Raw genomic sequence first — 22,289 nt, 5'->3', positions numbered from 1 at the left:
AGCAGTTTTTGCTTTTTTCTACAATGTATTCCTTATGGGAGAACTGTCATTTCTACCATTCGAATCGGGTGCTCCATTGACAGATGGAGCAATATTGATATCCAGAAGATTGACAACCTGAGAGTATGTATGACCAAGCCAGATAAAAATGGAGATGGAAATATTACAAGAAAAATCAACACATTCTCTTCTACTATCTAGATAGGAATCCCATCATGCTTAGTACAAGAGAGCACACCGGCATCGATTTATATACCTTTCTCAAGTAAGTCAAAAAATAATAATAAAATGTTTAACAATAAACAATTACCGATTGCATAATTCATGCTGGTTTGTGCTAGATACGCTTAAAAAAATAGATTTATATATATAAAGGCCATTACAATTTTTATTCATGTTCCCTTTCTGAAATTTCTACGAAAATATCAGGGGTCAAAAAATGCTAAAATTTAAAATTTATAAATAAACTTGTACAATAGATTGTAAACTATTTAGGATACGGATAACCTTTGAATTGAATTGAGTTGAATTACGTTTAATTATAGTATTTCATTCAAATAGAGCTTATTCAAGCTCTTCAACATTTTATAATTTTGGGACTCCACATAAAAAATTAAGAAACGCTTTATAAAAACCGATAGTTTCCTGAATTCATGGATGTTTAGAAAATTTTTGACAGTGAAATAAAGAAAATTTGTTTTGAAAGTTATCTTTTTATTTTGGTACGGTATGTCCTCGCATCCTTTCGTAGATTCTGCATTTCTCTGTAGATTCTCATAATCCTCTGTATGGTGAAAACAACGCAGTAGGTGGGATGCTTTAATTTTTATGTTTCATTTGTAAATAATCTTGGGTGTATTTCAATTATTTGTATTGAAAAAAAAAACATATTTAATTTCTGGTAAAATTAAAGACAATTGCCAAGATTGTAGTTTTTCGAATATATCTAATGAATTTTTTTTAACAAATAAAAATAACATAAAATAAATATTATGCAGGAAAATCATTTTACCACGTGCAAAAACTAACCAAACATGCTCCCTCTTCACTTTCCACCTTAAACTAACGACATTCATTAGCTTTCCCGGCAAATAGGGGATGAAATCCAGAACATATTGTTTGTCATCTTTATCCACACACACAAGTGGTTGTCCCTTGTACCATCCCAGCAGCAGCAGTGACACCACCCCGACCAGTTTATGCAAGATTTATTTGCTTTTGACTTGACTTGAGGGTTGCTGGCTGGTTGTACACGACAGGGGAGGATTATTTGCTTTCAAATTATTCTCGGTTATTTTATTAGCCTTTATTTGATTTCTGTGATCGGGGTTATTAAAATGTTTGTACAACAGCCAACCAACCATCATTGACTGTGGAATGTGTGGGGAAAATTGGCGTGTGTTCAATTTCCAGCCGATCGGGATATTTATCGTTTGCTGTATTCATTGTGCCGAGCGTTTTGGTTTGCTGTGAAGCTAATATAAATTCTAGAAATGCTCCCTGGATAGATCCGTAGAATGGAGAGTGGAGCAGCCCAAACTGACTTTCCCAGTGATTTATGTCTGTTAATAATAAATAAATGTACAACGATATTCTCCATTTAATTCATGGAATTTTCTTTCCTCGCTTTTCTTGCCTCACAGAGTGATGGTCAAGAATACAATCACAATGTGCTTCATTTTGCTTCAATCTTGCGCGATTTGTAGCCCGAGTCTCTTGAGAAACACTTGACGCTTGCTTTCTAGTGTGCTGCTGATGGTTATAGAAAACGCGACCAAAATAAGACCAATAGTTCGCTGTTGAAGGAGGTACCATCGGATGAGGGGAACAACGAGAGGGAATGGGAAATTTATATCACGGGTGCAATGTCTAATGAAATCCGTTCCAAGTGATGCGGATTCCTGTTTATTTCGAAAACTAGGAATACCCTCGGAACACCATAATTTTAATCACCGGTTAACAAACATCATAATTAAAAACTCTAACAATAATTTTTCGGATATACTCACAGAATTTATATCCATGTTAAAATAAAAACAATAATAAAAATTTCGCTCTACAGCATTGCCTTGGCTTTCTCGATTGCGAGATTTCTACTCGAAACTAGATATCCGAAGGCTTGATTGTTGAGGCAATTGCAAACCTATTTTTACACCTGAGCTTCTATCCACCCCGGGATTCGAACTGACGATTTTTGGGTTGTGAGTCCAACTGCCTATCAGTGACACCACCGTGGCAGGGAGACGGCTCCTTCACCTGGATTGAGCCAACGACCTGACAAAGACGGAAGGCGTGACCAGACAAATCTCGTCACCGGGACCTTCTGGGATTGAACCCAGGCCGACTGAGTTAAATTGTTAAAAACTTAAACTGTTAAACACTTTTCAGGATCAACTCGGATCGTTTTGCATTCTTCGACAAAATTGCAGAGCGTTAAATTCCACACTAGAATCTAACACTTTTTTTTCCTTGTCATTTACTGTCCATACAAATTGCAATCTAAAAGTACCAAAGTGAAATTTTGATAAAGTGAACCGTTTTCAAGTAATAGCTTCTGAAATATGAAAAAAAGTATCACAGAATTAAAAAACGTTTTGTAATCATAAGCTTTCAAAAAATTAAACATTTGTCGAAAACAAAAAAAAAATCCCGAAAAAAAAACTTTCCGCGGTACTGTGCATTGAAAACGTTCAAAAATTCAATAGAACATTCTAAAAATGATTTTAAACGCAGGCAGGAAAATGCATTTTGAATTGATATCAGCTGATTTCACTTTAATTTTTATTGCCATTTTGAAGCTTTTTGAAAAAATATTTTATTTGTCTGCTAATTTTTTGGACCGATTTTAAAGGGGGAAGGTACACTTAAAATATGTACCAGTCTCATTAAAAATATTATAAATGCAAAAATATACGTTACTAATTGCATTTTGAGTTGTTTTATACCACAGGTATTTTCAATGAAAATTTCAATTCAAACAATAATCATTTGGTGCAACTAATGGTCCGATTTACAAAGTTAAAATATAAAACATTCGTGAAATTTTCCGAACATTTCGAAAAAAATATATTTTCAAAATTTTCTAATCAAGACTAACATTGCAAAAGGGCCAAACATTCAATATTACGCCCATTTGAAATGTTAGTCTTTAATTCTTTGCATGGCAATATCTCAGCAACTAAAGGTCGTATCAACAAAGTTCCAAAAAGCAAAATATACAGACATTTTCTTAGCTTTTCAAAAATATTTTTTTCAGAAGCGTGCAAACATGTGCACCTTTTGAAAAAAATTAAAAACTGCGACTATTTTCAAAAAAGTTACCTAAAATGACTATAACTTGAAAACGGTGCACTTTATGAAAATTTCACTCAAGTACTTTTTGATTTCATATTTGATTTTACATCAAAAAATTAAGTTGAAACATTTTTGCTGCCAATATTTCGATTTTTTGAAAAAAAATCTGTATTGATTCAAAAATTCATAACTCGGTCAAAGATTTTTTGCACAATCTGGAAAATTCTGAAAAGTTGGTATTTGATGTCCCCTAAAACACGTCAAAATAAAAAAATAGTGTTTTTTTGCAAATCAAGTTTGAGTGACAACAAGTAAAATGAAAAATCACCCATTTTTACCGTGTACAATTTTTTCAGTGTAGTTCTTATCCATTCAAAAAAATTCTTCAAGATGCAGATTGTTGAATTTTCAAACATCATTTTTGTATGGACAGCTGCCAAATTTGTATGGAATATTATATCGAAAAACTAATGATGCAAAATGGCTTCTTTGGGCATACCGAAGGCCCCCAAAATGTTTCAGCCTGATTAGAAAATACAAAAAAAATCGAATAACCGAAATCTGAAAGAATTGCTCATATTTAAGGCTACCAACTGTACGGATTTTTTCCTTACCATACGGATTTTCGAACCTCTTCGCGGATTTTTAACAGACCGGAATTTTTGTAGGGAATTTTACGCATAATACGGATTTGTACGGAATTTTAACAACTTTTTAATCATTGAATTGCTTTTTAGATTTGGTCAAAGCTTTTGTTAACTAGGAATTTGTATTTTTCTGTAAGTTTGATTTAAAAAGGGAGTTTTCCGGGTTTTCTTCAATTCAAACTTGATTATCCATAATTCTAGAGTTTTTGAACTATTGTCTTTCATATGTTAATAGGATTTAAAAAAAAACTCTAGAATTGTTCTTTTAGAAATTTCATACTAAATACATTTATCCATTTCCAAAGGCTTTCTAAAACTTGTGAAAACATTTGAACATTTGAATTAACAAATCTAGAGTTTTTTTAAAGGTCCTATAAACTGTTGTGTTTCACATGTTATAGGACCTTTTCAATAAAAAAAACTCTGGAAAAGTGTTCGCAAAAACACTAAGAACGATATTATTCGTAAAAGCAAATTTGACATTTCGTAAACTTTTAAATGTTTAACAAAAAAAAATGAAGAACATAATGATTTGATTCAAATCACGGTTTATTTTATAAATACTTTTAAACGTGCAAGTCATAAGCACTCTGATAGAATTTTGTGAAATTTGTTAGCTGTAAAAACAACACAGTTTTATATTTTTAATTCTCAAATTTATTAAATTTAATTTATCTTAATAATTCATTGACAGTTTTTTTTATACCATGGTGCCATATCGGCAAAGTGTGCGGATTTTTGCTCAGCAAGAGTTGGTAGCCTTACTCATATTCAAAATTTGTAAACACACAAAATTTGTAAAGTCAGTTCATATCTTTGTTCATGAAAACGTGTATAAGACTATTAATGATTTCACGAATGAAGTCATGACTTAACTTCATAAAATCATCTAATATTTTTGAACCTTAAACTTTACTAAAAACATTTAATTCAAATAGAAAAATTACGGTAAAAAAGCTTAGCTAAAGCGTCTAAATTGGCTCTGTTAAAGTTTCATCTTAATAAAAAGCAGTTAAAAATGAGAGTTGAAGAAAAAAATTGAAAGTTGGGGGGGAGGGGGAGTTCCTTGGCGAAAATAATTAGCCTCGTATTTTTTTGTTTGGCCATTAGGGTGTTAGGGTGGTCCGAAAAATTGCCATTTTCGCCGATTTTCACCAAAAACACTTTTTCAAAAATCATAACTTCGCTCGATTTCAACTGACATGGGCGCAAATAAAAGATGATAATAATGTGAAGTTTCAAAATCTAACCTAACATTTGAAAAGTCTTATGAAAACATCAAATGCCGTTTTGAAGGTGGCTGGACCAAAGACCCCATATCTGAAAATATTTTTAACGAATTCCTCGAAATTTTACATAACATATCAAAAATTGGGCAAGGTTCGTTAACAGGATTCAGAGATATGTTTTTTTTTGAAAATAAAATCCGGGTTTTTCGACGCGCCGCGCGTGAAAACGGGAAGTGGACGAAATTGGCAAAAGATCAACTTTTTTCACTAAAACTGCGATAACTCGAAAATTTCAGCGTTGACCTAAACATGTTAGGGTAACAAAATTTTCGTAATTGAAATACGCAACTTCGAGTTATCGAGTTTTAGTGAAAAAAGTTGATTTTTTGGCGATTTCGTCAATTTGCCGTTTTCGAAAAAAACGGATTTTATTTTCAAAAAATCATATCTCTGAAACCTGTTAATGAACCTCACCCAATTTTTGATATGTTTTTATAAAATTGTCCGAGGAATCTGTTAAAAATGTTTTCAGATATGAGCTCTTTGGTCCAGCCACCTTCAAAACGGCATTTGATGTTTTCATAAGACTTTTTCAAATGTTAGGTTAGATTTTAGAAACTCCACATTATTTTTTCTTGGAAGTCAAACTTATCATCATTCATTTGCGCCCAAGACAGCTAAAATCGGTTGAAATGGAGCGAAGCTATGATTTTTTGAAAAAAGTGGTTTTTGTAAGAATCGACGAAAATGGCAATTTTTCGGACCACCCTAACACGGCGTAGGCCACCCTAATGGCCAAACAAAAAAATACGGGTCTAATTATTTTGGCCAAGGAACCCCCAGAAAAAGTTTCAGCCAAATCGAAGCACTTTTTTTTCTTTTTTATTTAACTTTTAGATTATTCGGTATTTTGAAGGATTTTTTGTAATGTTTTATAAAAAAAAAAACATTTACAAGCTTTTATAAACTCAATCGAAATATTCACTTCCAAAGCACTCCAAAACCTTCCCAAAACCAACCAACAGCTGCACGATATGTGCCGAACGTAATTGTTAATATCCCTCGAGTCAGACAGACAGACAGGGATGGGACAGGCCAGCCAGTTAGCCGGGATTTTCCATGCCATTCTCATTGTCTTTTTGCGTTTCTTTTGATCTATGCAAGCAAGTCACCGCTACTGTAAAACTGCTCTGCCCCTCTCGTTACGACCACCCGGCGAAAGGACCTGTTCCGCACTTGCACGTGGTATCGTCCCTTTCGGAGGGAAAGGCAAGCAAGCGCGCGCTCGCTCGCTCCGGGTGCACTTTTATTAGGTATTTAAGCATGTAAATTTAATCTAAATCTATTTAATGATGATGACGACAAATTTACACGGGATGGAATCTAAACGAAAGTGACTTTTTCCTTGTGCGTGACAATTGAAGGCAAGCATACGCTTCGTCATGGTTGAGCGGGGTGAAATTAGGCCCTTTTGGACTCAGGGATGACTCGAAGATTGTCACATCGAGAGGGAACACGTGCAGGGTTTTGCTTTTTAAAATATTTGTTATTGCGAGCACGGTGTATAATAAAATCAAATTTGACGCGCTCGTTTGATGCTGACCGTGGACACGCGGAGATTTATTGCCAGATTTGTCCACGTGATAAACCGCTTTCGAGTGTTGGGAGTGTGCCAACGATTATCTCTGATCGGTGAAGTATTTAATTTTGTTTTACTTTAGTTGATTGTGGAAAACAACATGTCTTCTTGAAAGTTATGTTTCACTAAATTTAACAAATGAAATAATCGCTCAATCGACAAAAAACTGATTTCATCTAACTATTTAACCAGCGTAATCCCCAAAGTCAAATCCAGTTGACCCATTCATTAGCTAATGGGCAGTTTCCATAGAAGTCACCAAAAATGTCCAAGAGCACTAACGAGAGCTTGCAACGAACCACATCATTATTACACAGCATCCGGTGGCACTGACCCGGAAGGATTAAAATTTAATAATCCTATTTGGAAACATTGTGTCCGGTGCCGATTTGCACTCCGTACACGAGTCCAAATCTAAACCGGACACAGAAGTGGACGCACAGATGGACCAAATCCAATTAAGCCAACTTTGGATGGTTTTGATGCCGTTTTGTTAGGGAAAAGCGATTTAATTTGGCGCCACTCACTAGAACCGTAGCAAAAACAATCAAAACTGCTCCATTGTCGGAAACGAGGAGGAAAAAATGAATTATTACGTTTTCTGAAAACGGAAATCACAAACGTTTTGCATATATGTATGTATTGTACGTTGAGTGTGCGGTAATCAATTAATGTTGGGCATCACGAGCCCGGAATATTGCGTCTGTTGTTGTTTTTCCTGAATCCTGGTCCCACCGAAAGGGCACCTCACATCAAACAGATATGTGTGCTCCACAGCCGTACGAATAGACCCCCCAAAATGAAGGAGCGGTTTGCCCCGTTCCGCAAATTCGATGGTCATGTCCATTGCTCTGCTCCAATTCATATTCATATTGTATTAAAATTTGTAGATGTGCCGTTTCTCTGGACAAGCACAGGATTTGTTAAAATAACTAAAATATCAACTAACTTTTGTATTATTTTGTTGTTCCATTTCCAACGTATCAGCCCAATAGACCTGATTGCTCTAAAGTTTTTTTTTTATATTGAAAATCGAACCAATAGTTGACGAAATATCGTCACAGCGTCGCTGTCGTGCTAATTTCGATTTGATTTGATCCTAAGATATTCAATTAACGCAAAAAAAATCCGTGCATTTTTGTCACTTTTCATATGAAAGATGTTTCAATCTTGTCGTGCTGCCTTGACACACCCTGGTAAGTGCGACAACTGGCCAAAGGGATTCCAGGTCAGAACGCGTTTGACGCACGTACAAGCTCGACTACCGTAAACATTTTAAATTAGAACTCGGGACTCCTGCAACCAAATTCAACCAAACTTCGAGATAATGCACAGATTGGTCTACAAAACGTGTTTGTTATTGTTTACATTACGTGATCTAGTTTTTGTTTATTGAAGGTCAAACATTAAAACGCGTTTTTTGTCTCGGAATGTCAAAAAGCGGTAGACGACAAAAATAGCACGACTGCGACGAAATGCAAAACCTGCATTTTGCATGTTTCGCAATTCGATAAAAAAAAGTTTTGAATCGAACTTTTCAATGAAAGATTTGTTTTTTTTTTTTGCTATATACAAGTGCTGAAAACCCAAACTGTTCAGCATTCAAATTTATGCTATAATAAAATTTTCAGCACTAATGTTGTGTTCATAATAAATAGGATTTTTCAACATCATAACATTACAGGAAGAGTAATTTCAAAATGAAATTGCAAAAAGGGAATACGTGGACCATTTTTGGACATTTAAGAATCACTTTATCGAAAAAAAAAATTCCCATATCGTGAAAAATAGAACCAATTTATCTAAAAGTTGTAAGGACATTTTTGATTGCAAATTTGATTTTTCATCATACGTCGATTTTTTAAAGAGAAAACTATTATGTTTCATATAGAGCGTCCAATTTCCCGTCCCGGAAAAAAATTCCGTTTCCGGGAAATTTGTAAATATCCTGGGAATTCCCGAAAATTAAGAGAAAGTATAAATTTTCTTAGCGTGTAGTGTACATGTACAGAAAAATAAAATAAAATAAAATGAAAGAACATAATTTGATTTCATTCAATTCAATTAACTCTACATATTGAACTAATCAGCTATTCTCAAAATTTCAAGTCATGTTTTATTTAATGTATTTTTTTTTTGATTATTTGTAGCTTATTTGTTGGCAATCGGAATTTACCATATTATGAAATGAAATTAAACTATTAGAATTTTGTTTTTTAAAGAAAATTTGGAAAACGATATTTAAAAACAAGGTAAATAAGGGGTTATCTTTTGCCGACATCAACATTGAGGGTTTGTATCATTTTTTTAACAACACCAAATTAAATGAAAATTCAATTGTCATCATTAAATATCACAAAGAGAGTTGTTTGAAGCCAACAATGTATTTATTCTCTGAAACTGGTCACATAGATAAATTTAAAAACAACTTTGGTTGCGGAACATGAATTCATATCCAAACACCATGATTAAAAAAAACTTTTCAACACACCAAATAAATATCTCATTTTTTTTAAATTAATACATGAAAGACAGATTATAAAATAAGAAAATTACTATTTTTTCTTGGAGTTGTATAAGATTTACAAGCAGTCAAGCCATACATCGATCCTCACATTCACATTTACCATTAAAATGACTGCCCTGTACAATTTTGATGCTAAATATTAATCAGAAGCAGAATCAGAATAATTTTCAATAAATTTTGAATTTCCCTGGAATTTCCGGGATATCATGGGAACTCAATCTCTCCATCAGATGGGGAAGTAAATCCGGGACCGACGATTTACCCTTGGATGTTGTTAGGCCGTTAAGTAATTCCAAGTGTAGGAGTCGTCTCCACGTCTACTTATAGTACAAACAACACACCAAGCCGGAGCGGTGGAATCGCCGGCGGTGGTTGGACACACAATCCAAAGGTCGTCAGATCGAACCCTGGAGTAGAAGGTTCCTTGAAGTAAAAATAGGTTTGGGTGCTCCCCATTCAAGCCGTTGGACTCCTAGGTTCGAGCAGAAACTTGCAATTAAGACCACAAAAGACCTGGGGGTCGTTAAAGTGGATGGTTTCATTGATTGATTTTGGGAACTTAATTTAAGGTTTTAGAAAGTTAACTACAAAAAACTTTTTTTCCTTCGAAATATTTTTTTCTGAAAAGTCCTAACCACGAACTAAAGCTTTGCCGAAGACACTAAATCGTACAGAGGATCCATTCTCCTGAAATTATGTTGCTTGCATAAAATTACAGGTTGTTGCATAAGAATAAAACTTACCAGCATTTTTTTTTAAATGCATGATCATTAGAGTGCACAGAATATGGAACTTTTTTTTCAAATCTTCGTTCCACAAGCTGAATATTGTCATTTGACCTATTTTATGACTCTGTGCCAAATGTTAGCAAAATCGGTCAACGTTTACCCATTGATGCTCGAAGTTGAAATTTGTATGGAAAAAATCGAAAAATGTATGAAAAATCAAACTTTCTTACAGTTTTGCCTGCAGGGTGCGCTACTTTCATCCGAATATTCCCAAAAGTGAGATTTTGGATATTGGAAATGTATTGCTCTAAAACTTTGTAGAACATACCAAAGCTGTAAAACTCGACCCTGAAAAGTTATTAACAAGTTAAAATAGTCATTTTTGTATGAAAAACTTTTTTTTTCGCCAGCTTCAGGCTCGGGTATCAATGTGTTAATCTCAGCCAAATACGCTCAAATTTGGCACAATGCTTAAGGGGTTACATACATGTAAATCGGCAAAAATGTCAGAGGTTGGTTTTAGTACACACTGAAACTTTTTTTCAAAATCTGTTTTCATCTATTAACAAAACAAAATTGAAGACATTTGGTTGTATCATTGCCGAGATATAGCTATTTGACGTAAGCAGTTTCAAAAAACGGGTGCCACGATATCTCAAGACTGCACTAACCAAATCGGCTCAAAATTTTGGTGAATACTCGTCAAACCGGTCTCGCGTGCATGGCGAAGGCCAATTTCAAAAAGTTTATTAAAAAAAAGATAAAAATATTTTTCTTTTTTTTTCATACAAAAAAATCGCAAGTTTTTGATTTATGCATTTTTTGAAAATTAAAAATTTCAAAATCGGGCTTCGTCATGCATACGGAATATGTCTTGGGAGTCTTCACCCAAAATTTCAGCCAATTTGGTCCATCCCATGTCGAGATATCGTGGCACCCGTAAATCAACTCAGTGTTTAGAGAAAAACGCTTACAAAGTTGACAGTTTGCTTTGCGCATGGCAATATTTTGAGCTTAAATCGTCTCTAACTCAGTCCAATCATAAAATATCTTCATAAAACTTTCAGGAGTGATTGAAATTCATCTTTTAAGTGGATTTAATAAATTTTCGATTATATGAAATTTTGTGATTTTCTACATGTATGTAACCCCTTAAAATAGCCCAAAAAACGGTTTTTCGTTTATGGAGCAGGAGGTCATTCTTTCTGGCACCCAAATGAATATAAAAAGAAAAATACATGAAACTGAAATATAAAGTAAAAGTATTCATAGCCACCTTGGTGAAGATCTTTTCAGAGATTCTTCAGGATCAAAACAGGTGTTTTTTTTATATATTAATGGTCTGTTTTTACGTCCGGTGGTGTCGTGGTTAGCGTGGCAGCCTCTCACCCCAGCAGGCCTGGGTTCAATCCCAGACGGACCCAGTGGCATTTCTCGAGACGAGATTTGCCATATCACGCCTTCTATCGGATGGGGAATTAATATGTCAGCCAGCAAGCACGCACACCCATTTACTAATAATTTTTTCACCACTAAAAAAAAACGAATTTTGACTTACGACTTACATTTGAACAACAACAAAAAGGAAATTAATATTAAGAACCAATGTGGGTTTGTAAACAAACAGTCTATCCTCCTCTTTCTTTTGCTATATTTATGGAAAAGCTAGATAAATTCTCAAAATACACTTTTATAACTAATAATTTCCAATTTTGAGTCGGCACTGCTAGTCCAATTTCATCAGAACCTCCAACTCAGCGCCAATTACCCGTTCCATCAACAATAAAACGACCAATGTTGTTATTTCTGTGCAGAGCATTGCTGCTGAAAGCATCAAACCAAGTGGTTTTAAATTAAATTTGCGCAAATTACAATCATAGCCAGCAAAAATTAATCGTAAAATTGCAATAACAGAACGTTGGCTGGATTCCCGTTTCCGTTGGCGTTTTCTTCGCGCACTTATCTCCACAGTGATATACCGACAACAACGGTGGAAATTTTGTTTTAATATTCGTTTCATACTTTTATATGAGATTGAGATTTTCAGTGCTCTTTTCTTCGGTTGCAGCATGATTATTTGAGTGGATCAAATAATAATAATCCTACTTGGCAGTTTTGGTTTGTGGTTTGCGATCATTAAAAAAAAGTAGCAATATTTTTTAGGTTTATAACACTCCAATTTAAAATCCCTTGATTTTTTCATCGTGATTAAATAATAAAAATGTCCCTAACGTCAACAGCCATTGTGAAAAAGCCCATTATAATATCGCAATTATGAAATCCACCGAGGATAAAAACGACATCGCTTATTCTATCAACCACCACTTGTCGGTTCAATCGGATCGTTATACCGCCACCGTTCATTAAATTATCAGCAGAATTTAATTAAAATTTCATATTAATTATGACATAATCATTATCTGCTGTTTCTTAAGCCACATAGAGGCCACCGGTTGACATCGGTGCTCGGCGGCGCCGTTCCGGGGTTGATAAAGCGGCAAAATTTATCATAACTTTTCCGAGCGTGCACACACACAAACACAAACACGTATGGAAAACCCTCCCCGGGTAGCGGAACACAGAGGGACACACTTCTAACAGGGAATATCCACTATACTCTACCCTCTGAGTTGGCTGATGGCGAGCACAATATCCAGTCAGCATAACCTTCAAATGGTTATTATTATAACGCAAAAGTTTGAGAAATTCAAAAATGATTTGCATTTATTCTTGATCCGAGTACTTTTACCAATTCAGTCAATTTAGTAAATTTACTTATTTATTAAATTAGTAAATACGTAAATTTGATCAAATTTGTTCATTTTTTGTCAATATGAACAATTTGGTTAAATGGGTTAGTTTGGCCAATTTTGTAAATTTGGTAAATTTGATCGATTTGGCCATTTTGGCCAATTTGGTCGATTTGGTCAATGTAACCAATTTTGTCAATTTTGTAAATTTGATCAATTTCGTCAGTTTGGTTAATTTTGCCAATTTTGTCAATTTTGTCAATTTTGTCAATTTTGTCAATTTTGTCAATTTTGTCAATTTTGTCAATTTTGTCAATTTTGTCAATTTTGTCAATTTTGTCAATTTTGTCAATTTTGATAATTCTGACAATTTTGACAATTTTGACAATTTTGACAACTTTGACAATTTTGACAATTTTGACAATTTTGACAATTTTGACAATTTTGACAATTTTGACAATTTTGACAATTTTGACAATTTTGACAATTTTGACAATTTTGACAATTTTGACAATTTTGACAATTTTGACAATTTTGACAATTTCGTCAATTTTGTCAATTTTGTCAATTTTGTCAATTTTGTCAATTTTGTCAATTTTGACAATTTTGTCAATTTTGTCGATTTTGTCAATTTTGTCGATTTTTTTTATTTTATCATTTTTTTCAATTTTGTCAACATTGTCAATTTTGTCAACATTGTCAATTTCGTCAATTTGGTCAATTGGTCAATTTGGTCAATTTGGTCAACATTGTCAATTTTGTCAATTTTGTCAACATTGTCAATTTCGTCAATTTCGTCAATTTCGTCAATTTTGACAATTTTGACAATTTTGACAATTTTGACAATTTTGACAATTTTGACAGTTTTGATAATTTTGACAATTTTGACAATTTTGACAATTTTGACAATTTTGACAATTTTGACAATTTTGATAATTTTGATTTATTTTTTGTTTATTTTTTTGCTAAGCCACGAGGGCCATTTGTTTTCTTTTTTCTTTTGTTTATTTCACCAGTAGTGTTTTTTTGTAGGTTGCTTAAGGGTAACCCTTACATGTAGAAAATCACCAAATTTCATGTTACAGAAAATTTATTCAATCCACTAAAAATATGATTTTCAATCACTCCTGAAAGTTTTTTGAAGATATGACATGATTAAACTGAGTAAGAGAAGATTTAAGATCAAAATTTTGCGCAAAGCGGACTGTCAAACTTTGTGAGCGTTTTTCTCAAAACACCAAGTTGATTTACCGGTGCCACGATATCTCGAAATGGGATGAACCAAATTGACTGAAATTTGAGGTGAAGATTCCCAAGACATATCCTGTGTGCATGACGAAGACGATTTTTAAATTTTGCTTTTTTTAAATACAAAAATGAAATACTGACGATTTTTTATATGTAAAACATAAAAGTATTTTTGTCTTTTTTTTTAAATAAACTTTTTGAAAATCGACCTTCGTCATGCACACGGGAATAGTTTGATGAGTCTTCACCAAAATTTTGAGCCGATTTTGTCAGAGCAGTGTTGAGATATCGTGGAACCCGTTTTTTGAAACTGCTAACTTCAAATAGCTATAACTCGGCAACGGTACAACCAAATGGCTTCAAATTTGTTTTGTTAGTAGATGAAAATGTATATTTTAATTCCCTGAAAACAGATTTAAAAAAAAGTTCAAATGTGTGCTCAATCAACATCTGACATTTTTGCCGATTTACATGTATGTAACCCCTTAATGAGATTTCACGTTGGTGTAAAATAATTGTTTGTAATGAAAAGTGATTTCTTTTTATGGGAAAGCTTATCTATCAAGTGCGTTTGTAATCCTTATTGTTTATTGTATTCAAGAAATCTTTCCTATATGTTATCGTTGATTGGAAGGCACGGCGTCGTGATTTAAACGAAATTAAAATGCGCGAGTGTTTTTTGTACTGACCAGAAAGATCTTCTCATAGTATCGTACGCGGAGCGCTCGGCGAATGGTCTGTATTACTCCTCAAAAATATGAATCTAAGGTGATTCTGAGAACATTCATCCCAAAAGCCCATTTCTACTCGTGATCATTCCAGGGATAAAATCCTCACCACACAACGATAACACCGAACACGGCCATGGCGCATTTTCCCCAATTTTAATTAATGATTTAATTAATTACGTATCGCCCATCATAATGTCGTACAACAGAATACACAACGGCACAATCGCAGGGATAATTTATAACTTTGCGCCACAGCCGATTTATAATAAGCTTCCATGGTTGGTTGGTTGGTTGGACGGCACAAATTTATTACATAACATAATAATAATGATGCCAACGACGATGATGATGATGCTGCGTGCCCCCACCCAAAAAAGATGGCGAATCAATTGAATTCCAGCCCCCCCGAAAAAAGGACCTGCAGGATTGGTCGTCCCAAGAAACGCACAACTTCGGGCCAGGGGAAGATGAAAGAAAAATCCTGGCCGCCGGAACCATAAAAGTTTGTGATGGAAATAATGATTATTTTATTTTGTCGTGGCTGGATCGCGAATAAAGCGACCGTTTCTGCCGCGGCCGCCCCCGGGAAAAGCAATAAAATTTCGACCATGGAATGACGAAGTAAATATTTTTATGAGAAAATGTGAAGGAAAAGGGATTACCTTGGTTTGGGTGGGAGGATGGGAACCGGGGGCAAATTCTTCAAGCTTTGAATAATCTTTGCCAGCGTCAACTAAGTATCCCTTCCGCGGGACAATTTCCATCGTGGAACCGCGGAAAATGTAATTATCTCATCATCATAAAATTGTCAACGGTGGATCATTTTTCATCCGCGGCACAACTTAATAGCACGTAATAAAATGGCGCTAAATTGTCATTAGTCAGTTTTAATTTCCTTCCGGGTGCTGGTCCGCCTTGATGAATTACTTGAAAATGTACCACTATTTATCAGGATATATTTTCCGTCAAAAAAAACTATAATTGATATATTTTAAACGATAAAAAATTGGCAATTTTATTTCCAGCAACAAAAAACTAAACGTTCTAGATATAATTAAATTTATAGTTCTGCCAAAAGTTAAACAAAAAATTAATGTAAATAATTGTAAAATTGAATAAATCATACATATAAATAAATTAACAGAAAATTAGTATTTTCAATAAAATGTAAATTGTTTGTGTCACTGGGTCCTCAATCCCCATGTAAATTTTATATACTATAATATAAGGCATGTTAGAGAACAATTTCTGATCTTTTTTTTATTGACAAACAAAAAGAATCGACGGGTCGACATTTCGTGATGATCCATTCTTTTTTTTTATAAAAAGTGGATTTTTTCTCGTTTTTGTCAATTTAGGGGAAATATACCCATTTTAAGCCTGATAAGCGGTCGTGTTTGAATGATGCTGGATAGTCTGGAGTGTTCCTTGAAATTTACTAAAACCAAGTACTCCAAGGAGTAGAGCAACTTTTTGTGAACATTTCTGTTTATTTTCACTTGTCCTAAAAGTTATTCTATTCCTTTTACAAGCATTTGAAAAAAATATTTCCAAAATGTATTCTAATCAAACGAATGCATTGGGCCACGCTCATTTTTCTATTTTCAGCATAGTTTTTTTTTTACTTCCAGCGTTCTTTTGGGTCTGCTTATTGCTGCCAAAATTGATGAAATTTTAAGCGAACATTCACGAAAAGTAGCATTTATATAGAAAATTTCCTGGCATCACTGGCTCACTCCAACAGGCGTGCTGGTGGTGTTGGTGGCTACCCTTTGTTTTTTATTTGCCTTCGCTCCTCGCTCGGTTTTCTTCAGCCTTCGATTAGAATGGGTAGTCAAAAGTCAAACGTCAAAAGACTTTGCACGTTTGTTTTTTTTATGGTATTGCTAATTATTTACATGTCTCGAGATTATTTTTCAAGTGAGTGACTAACTAATGTGCAAAAGAACATGTTGCCGAAAGTTGGGGGCAGTTTTGTAATGAAAACGCTGTGAAAAAGTAAGAAAGCGAATGTGAAAAGTTGATTTTGGCGATATTCATTAAACGTTTGAGGGTTTCTCGCGTATGCCACTGTGTGAAAAAAAGTGTTTTAAAATGCATTTTACACCTCAGTTGTTTTAAAATTATTAGTGTTCAAAACATAAAAGTTTTACAGAGATTTTTTTTTTGCCGAAAAAAAACTTTTTGCGATGCTGTACATTGGATTTTCACAGAAAATTAAAATATTTTTGGTCAATCCAAGACATGCTAAATACGATTTTGAATGCAGGAAAATGCATTTCTAATTGTTTTTAGTTGGTTAGACTTCTATTTCCTTTGCAATTTTTTAGTGTTTCGAAAAAATTGGGGGCGACATAAACTTTGGAAAATATTTGCAACGGCCTGACAAGAAAACATTTTTTTCGATGGATCAACTATGGTCACCTTGGAACGAGCTGTCAAGTAGGACCTTTTCTGTCAAGAAGGACCATGAAGTGAATTTTTAGAAAATTAATTAAAAATCAATTTTAAATCCTTTTCGGTCGTTCAAAGAGTCATTGTACTCAGAAAAATATACTTAACCGTTGTAAACAATAATATCACAAAGCAAAGCTTAATTTTAGGACCCAAAATCGAATTTGAGTATTAAAAATATACGATATTTTATGAAAATTTAGCCTTTACATTTGGGTCTAACTTTGAAAAATATTTGTAACGGCATTAGTGTATATTCGACTGTATTTTTTTAAAATTTAATGTGTAACTAAGCGGATACAAGTTTTAACTTGTGCCAAAGTTCATTTCCCACCATCAGAAGCATTCCAGCGGGGGGGCGCAAGCCACAGAAATAATTAAAACACAACATAATAATAAACAATAAAAGGCGAGCTGTGTGGTAAACGGAAAAGTTAAACTTTGAACCACAAAGTTGAGAATGCTTATTACAAAATATTTGCGCAAACTTTTCTCGCTTCTGGTGCTCGTGCCCAAGCGATCATCCTCTGGTTGTTAGTGCAGTAGTAAGGGGCGGGCGGATAAAGTTTACCATTATCATTTTTACATAAATCCCAGCACCATTCGATGGAGAGCGCGACCACATTGTTATGCCCCGGCGAAGCTCTATAAAAGTTTCGGTAATGCAAGCAAATAACCCATCCTCTGTTGGTACGGACCGGGCAGCACTGTGTAGCAAATTGGATGATATTAAATACTACTTGATTGTTGACAAATTTAAATCATTCACTTTAAACTTGTTAAAACCACTGATTTAGTATTTTAAGCAAGTTATTAAATTATTTTTATTATCCAAATAATACACTCGTATGAAAATATAAAAAGAAGTCAAAATCAATAATTTCAATTACAAATTTGTTCCATGGTGTTATAGAAAAGCGCTCGCAAAATCCATTAAAAAAAATCCAGCGGAAACAGGAGAGAAAAAAAAACCGCCCACAAAGCAGAATACATATTTCATGGATTTGTGAAAAAATGGGGAAGATCAAAAGCATTCCACGGCTCGTTGGCTGGGTGAAATTATCTGTAGCGCTACATGATGAGGGAACATACCACGTATATTAACCAATGAGCTGGTCGAAACCAAACTGGTGTAGGTAGGTATGTATGTAAAAAAACATAATCAGAAAGCAGCAGAAATTCGTTAAAAAATATGTGTGCCCCTGGTTTCAGTTTAAGTGCCAATGGTATTTTGGTCTCAGTTGGAATGCGAGCATAATTGCAATTTTCATTGGAGAAATGTGCTTTATTTCATTATCATTAAGGTCAATGCAAAAATAAAAAAAATCAAAATATTTGTACCAGCCTTATGTTTGTATTATTTTTGGTTTTCTGATCGATTTGTGTCTTGGACAAAGTTGTAGGTTATGATTGAGATTTTTAATAAAAAAATAGTTACACGGAAAAGTAATACCAATTTCATGAAAGCCGTACTTTTTCGATTATAAATTTAATTTTGCTTTTAAAAATATTTGTAATAATTTTTTGTCCAGATTTTCGATATTTTCCAACCACCATCAAGCATTATGGCTAATAAGATGTATTTTTAGTACCCTAAAACATTTTTTTTTAAATGAGAAATTAAAAAATACGTATATTTGGAATTCAACTTTAAGAGATAAAAAATAAGATAAATAACTGATTTATTTTTCGCATACCAATTTTCTGAAAAAGTCTTAATCAGAACTAGGGTTAGTGAAATTTCACGATTTCACGGACAGCGTGAAATCCGCGAAATTTGTTTTTTTCCGCGAAATCCCGTGAATTTTTATGTTTGTGTAAAGCTGTAACGATTTTTCTCAAAATGATTTACCTAACTCAAATAGGAATAAACATAATCTTATGAACTACTATAGAATTAAGTGAGTTAATACCCTTGTTCAATTATTAACATAGGGTAAGTGATTTTTGATGATTTCGTGGTCGGCGTGAAATTCGTGAAATTTATCAATTTTCTCAAATCATGTTTGTTTTTCATAATAACAAAATAATAAATATTTCATCCATACAGACTATTTAGGTAAATTTTATTAGTTTTCAATTGAAAAGCTTGATATAAAACATTTGAAGAATTGTTCAGATTTTTCAGTGTTTTTAGAAACATACTAAGTTTAGTAATATTTTCATTCACTGAATAACAATTTTACTGCTGTTTTTTTAAGGTTTAGTTTGATTTTTTTTAAAGAATTGTGATTTGTTTTATTAATAATAAAATGATAGCTTTGAAATCAACTTTTAAAAACTTAACAGATTTTTTCTGAGTCCTATTGAATTTTAGCGATATTTGATTATTTGGGTGCATAATTCCCGTGAAAGTAAAAAAATACTACTTTTTTGTTTTTATTGTTGTATAAAAAATTTGATTTCGTTGCAAATTATACTATTTTTTACTTTTGATATAAAATTTAAATTTTGAAAAGGGAGATAATAAAAAAATGTAAATTTGCTAAATGTCGCAAAAAATTCAAATTATTTCACTCATTTTTGTTGGACAAGATTGTTAAATCTTGCTTTGATATGAAATTCAATAAAATGAAGCAAATCAGCGAAAGCTTTTTAACATGCCCTACATTTTATTTTAAAATATATTTAGAGCCTATCCATAAACTAGGTGGAATCTTTTTGAAAATAAGGAGATTTTTTTTTGTGTCACGTTCAAATTTATGAAAGATATTTTTGTTTATTGAAGAATAATATATAATTGCAGTAGTTTCTGTGATTCAAACATAAGATTTTCAGAGTTATTTTCACGTTCCGCAAAATCTGCGTCAAATTTTGTGTTTTGAAATTGGGTCCTAAAATGAAGCTTAGATTGCTGATATTATTGTTTACAGCGATAAAGCTTATTTTTCTGAGTACAATGACCCTTTGTACGACCACAAAGAGTTTAAAATGGATTTTTAAATCAATTTTGAAAAATTAACCTCGCGGTCCTTCTTGACAGAAAAGTTCCTACTTGATAGCTCGTTCCAAGGGGACCATAGTTGATCCATCGAAAAAATGTTGTCTTGTCAAAAAAAAATTTGCATTAAAATGAAAAAAAAGTGATCAGAAATTGTTTTTAATCGTGTTTTTTATCGTTGTACATAAAAATTGACATAGGGCTTTAGTACCCAATTAAGGTCTCCGTGAAATTTGCAATTTTCGAGCGTGAAAAATCACTAAGCCTAATCATAACCTACAACCAGTGTTGCGTTCCTCACGCGCTCACGCGCTCGTGAGCGCTCACTTTTCGCTCATTCGTGAGGAGGAGCGCTGCGCGAGCTAGCTCACGTTTGCCCGCGCTCACGTTTGCTCCGATTTTTTCAGCTCGCGTTTGCTCCACGCTCGCGCTCGCGCTCATATTTCGCTCACGGAGCGCTCATTTTGGACGTGTCGCTAATCATTTAACGTTTTTGAGAAAGTTTTTATTTCAATTCTAGATGATTTTTTTGCTTGAGGTGCAGTAGGGCTGAGGACATATGATTTTGTGAACAAATTTTATGATATATGAATTGGAATAGCTTATTTTCATCAACCTTGTTTAAAAAAAAAGGTTGGATTTGCAAGAGTCAAATCATTTTTTAGACATACAGTTGAATGTATAAATATTTTAGAATTTAAAAGCCTTATTGTAGCAGAGAGGTAAGGGGGGAGGGGTATAGACGCCTAAATAAAAGGGCCTGTAAACATTAGAAAAACTTACAAAACAATGAATTGATTCAAGAGGATTTATGCATTGGTAAGTTCGATTCAATGTTAAATGCTTCGTTGATTAAAATATAACATTAAACTGTTTTATGTACCGTCAGTGGGGGTGACATTGGGTCTGGGGGGTGAGATTGGGTCAAATTGATTTTTTACGGATTTTACCATTACTCAGATTCTTCTCAATGAAACTGGATTCTGCTAAAAGGTTGTGTAGGGGACATCTTAAGATGACTTCGCTGAAAAATCTCGTTCCTAGAACAAATCCGGTTATTTTGGCAGCTGTCTAAAATTGAGGTACGTTTTTGGCCAAAATGACCTCTCGAAAAATCATTTTTCTAATATTTTTGTTGGGATTGCTCAAAAACTACCCAAATGTTTGAAAATCTCCACTTCAAACATTGTCAATACGATTCCTTCGAACAAGAAACACTTTTGGATGACTTGTTTTTACCATATCGTTGTATTTGAGCATCATTTTAGTTCAAACTATTGGCATTAAAGGTAAAAAAAAATCAAATTATTCGCTCTACAGCATTGCCTTGGCGTTCTCGATTGCGAGATTCCTACTCGAAACTAGGTGTTCGAAGGCTTGATTGTTGAGGCAATTGCAAACCTCTTTTTACACCTTAGCTTCCATCCACCCCGGGATTCGAACTGACGACCTTTGGATTATTAGTCCAACTGCCTACCAGCGACTCCACCGAGGCAGGACCCAGGGAGACGACTCCTACACCTGGACTGAGCTAACGACCTAACCTTTTTAGGTTAGTCCGGGGCCAACATTTACTTCCCGTCCGACGGAAGGCGTGATCAGACAAATCTCGTCTCGAAAAATGCCACCGGGACCGTCTGGGATCGAACCCAGGCCGACTGGGTGAGAGGCAATCACGCTTACCCCTACACCACGGTTCCCTGCATTAAAGGTAGTGTTCATCAAAATTTCCCATATTTTGGGAAAATGTTAGTAAACTATCTAAGAACAAATCTACGTTGAAAGATTTTCGATGTTATTTAAATTGTTTTTGTCATTAAGAAATTACAAGAGGTGAATCGTTTTTTGGCCCATAGTCACCCCCACTGACGGTACCTAATCAGTGTTTTGACTACATTTCCAGATTGCGGGTCAGAATTAGCTACTATTAAAAAAAAGTTATTCCGTTTATTAAATCTTTAAATGATTCAGTGATAAGAAATGGATGATCATTTCTATAAGGTTAGTCTTTATTTGGTAGAAGTTTCAGAAAATAGGGTAACATTTTTGAAACAGTTCTATTTTTAAATATTAGCCTAAAAATTGCTAATGGTTGAAATAA

This window comes from Culex quinquefasciatus, chromosome 3 (assembly GCF_015732765.1).
Source record: "Culex quinquefasciatus strain JHB chromosome 3, VPISU_Cqui_1.0_pri_paternal, whole genome shotgun sequence".
In the NCBI taxonomy this organism is placed as follows: Eukaryota; Metazoa; Arthropoda; class Insecta; order Diptera; family Culicidae; genus Culex; species Culex quinquefasciatus.
This window is presented reverse-complemented; position numbering follows the sequence as displayed.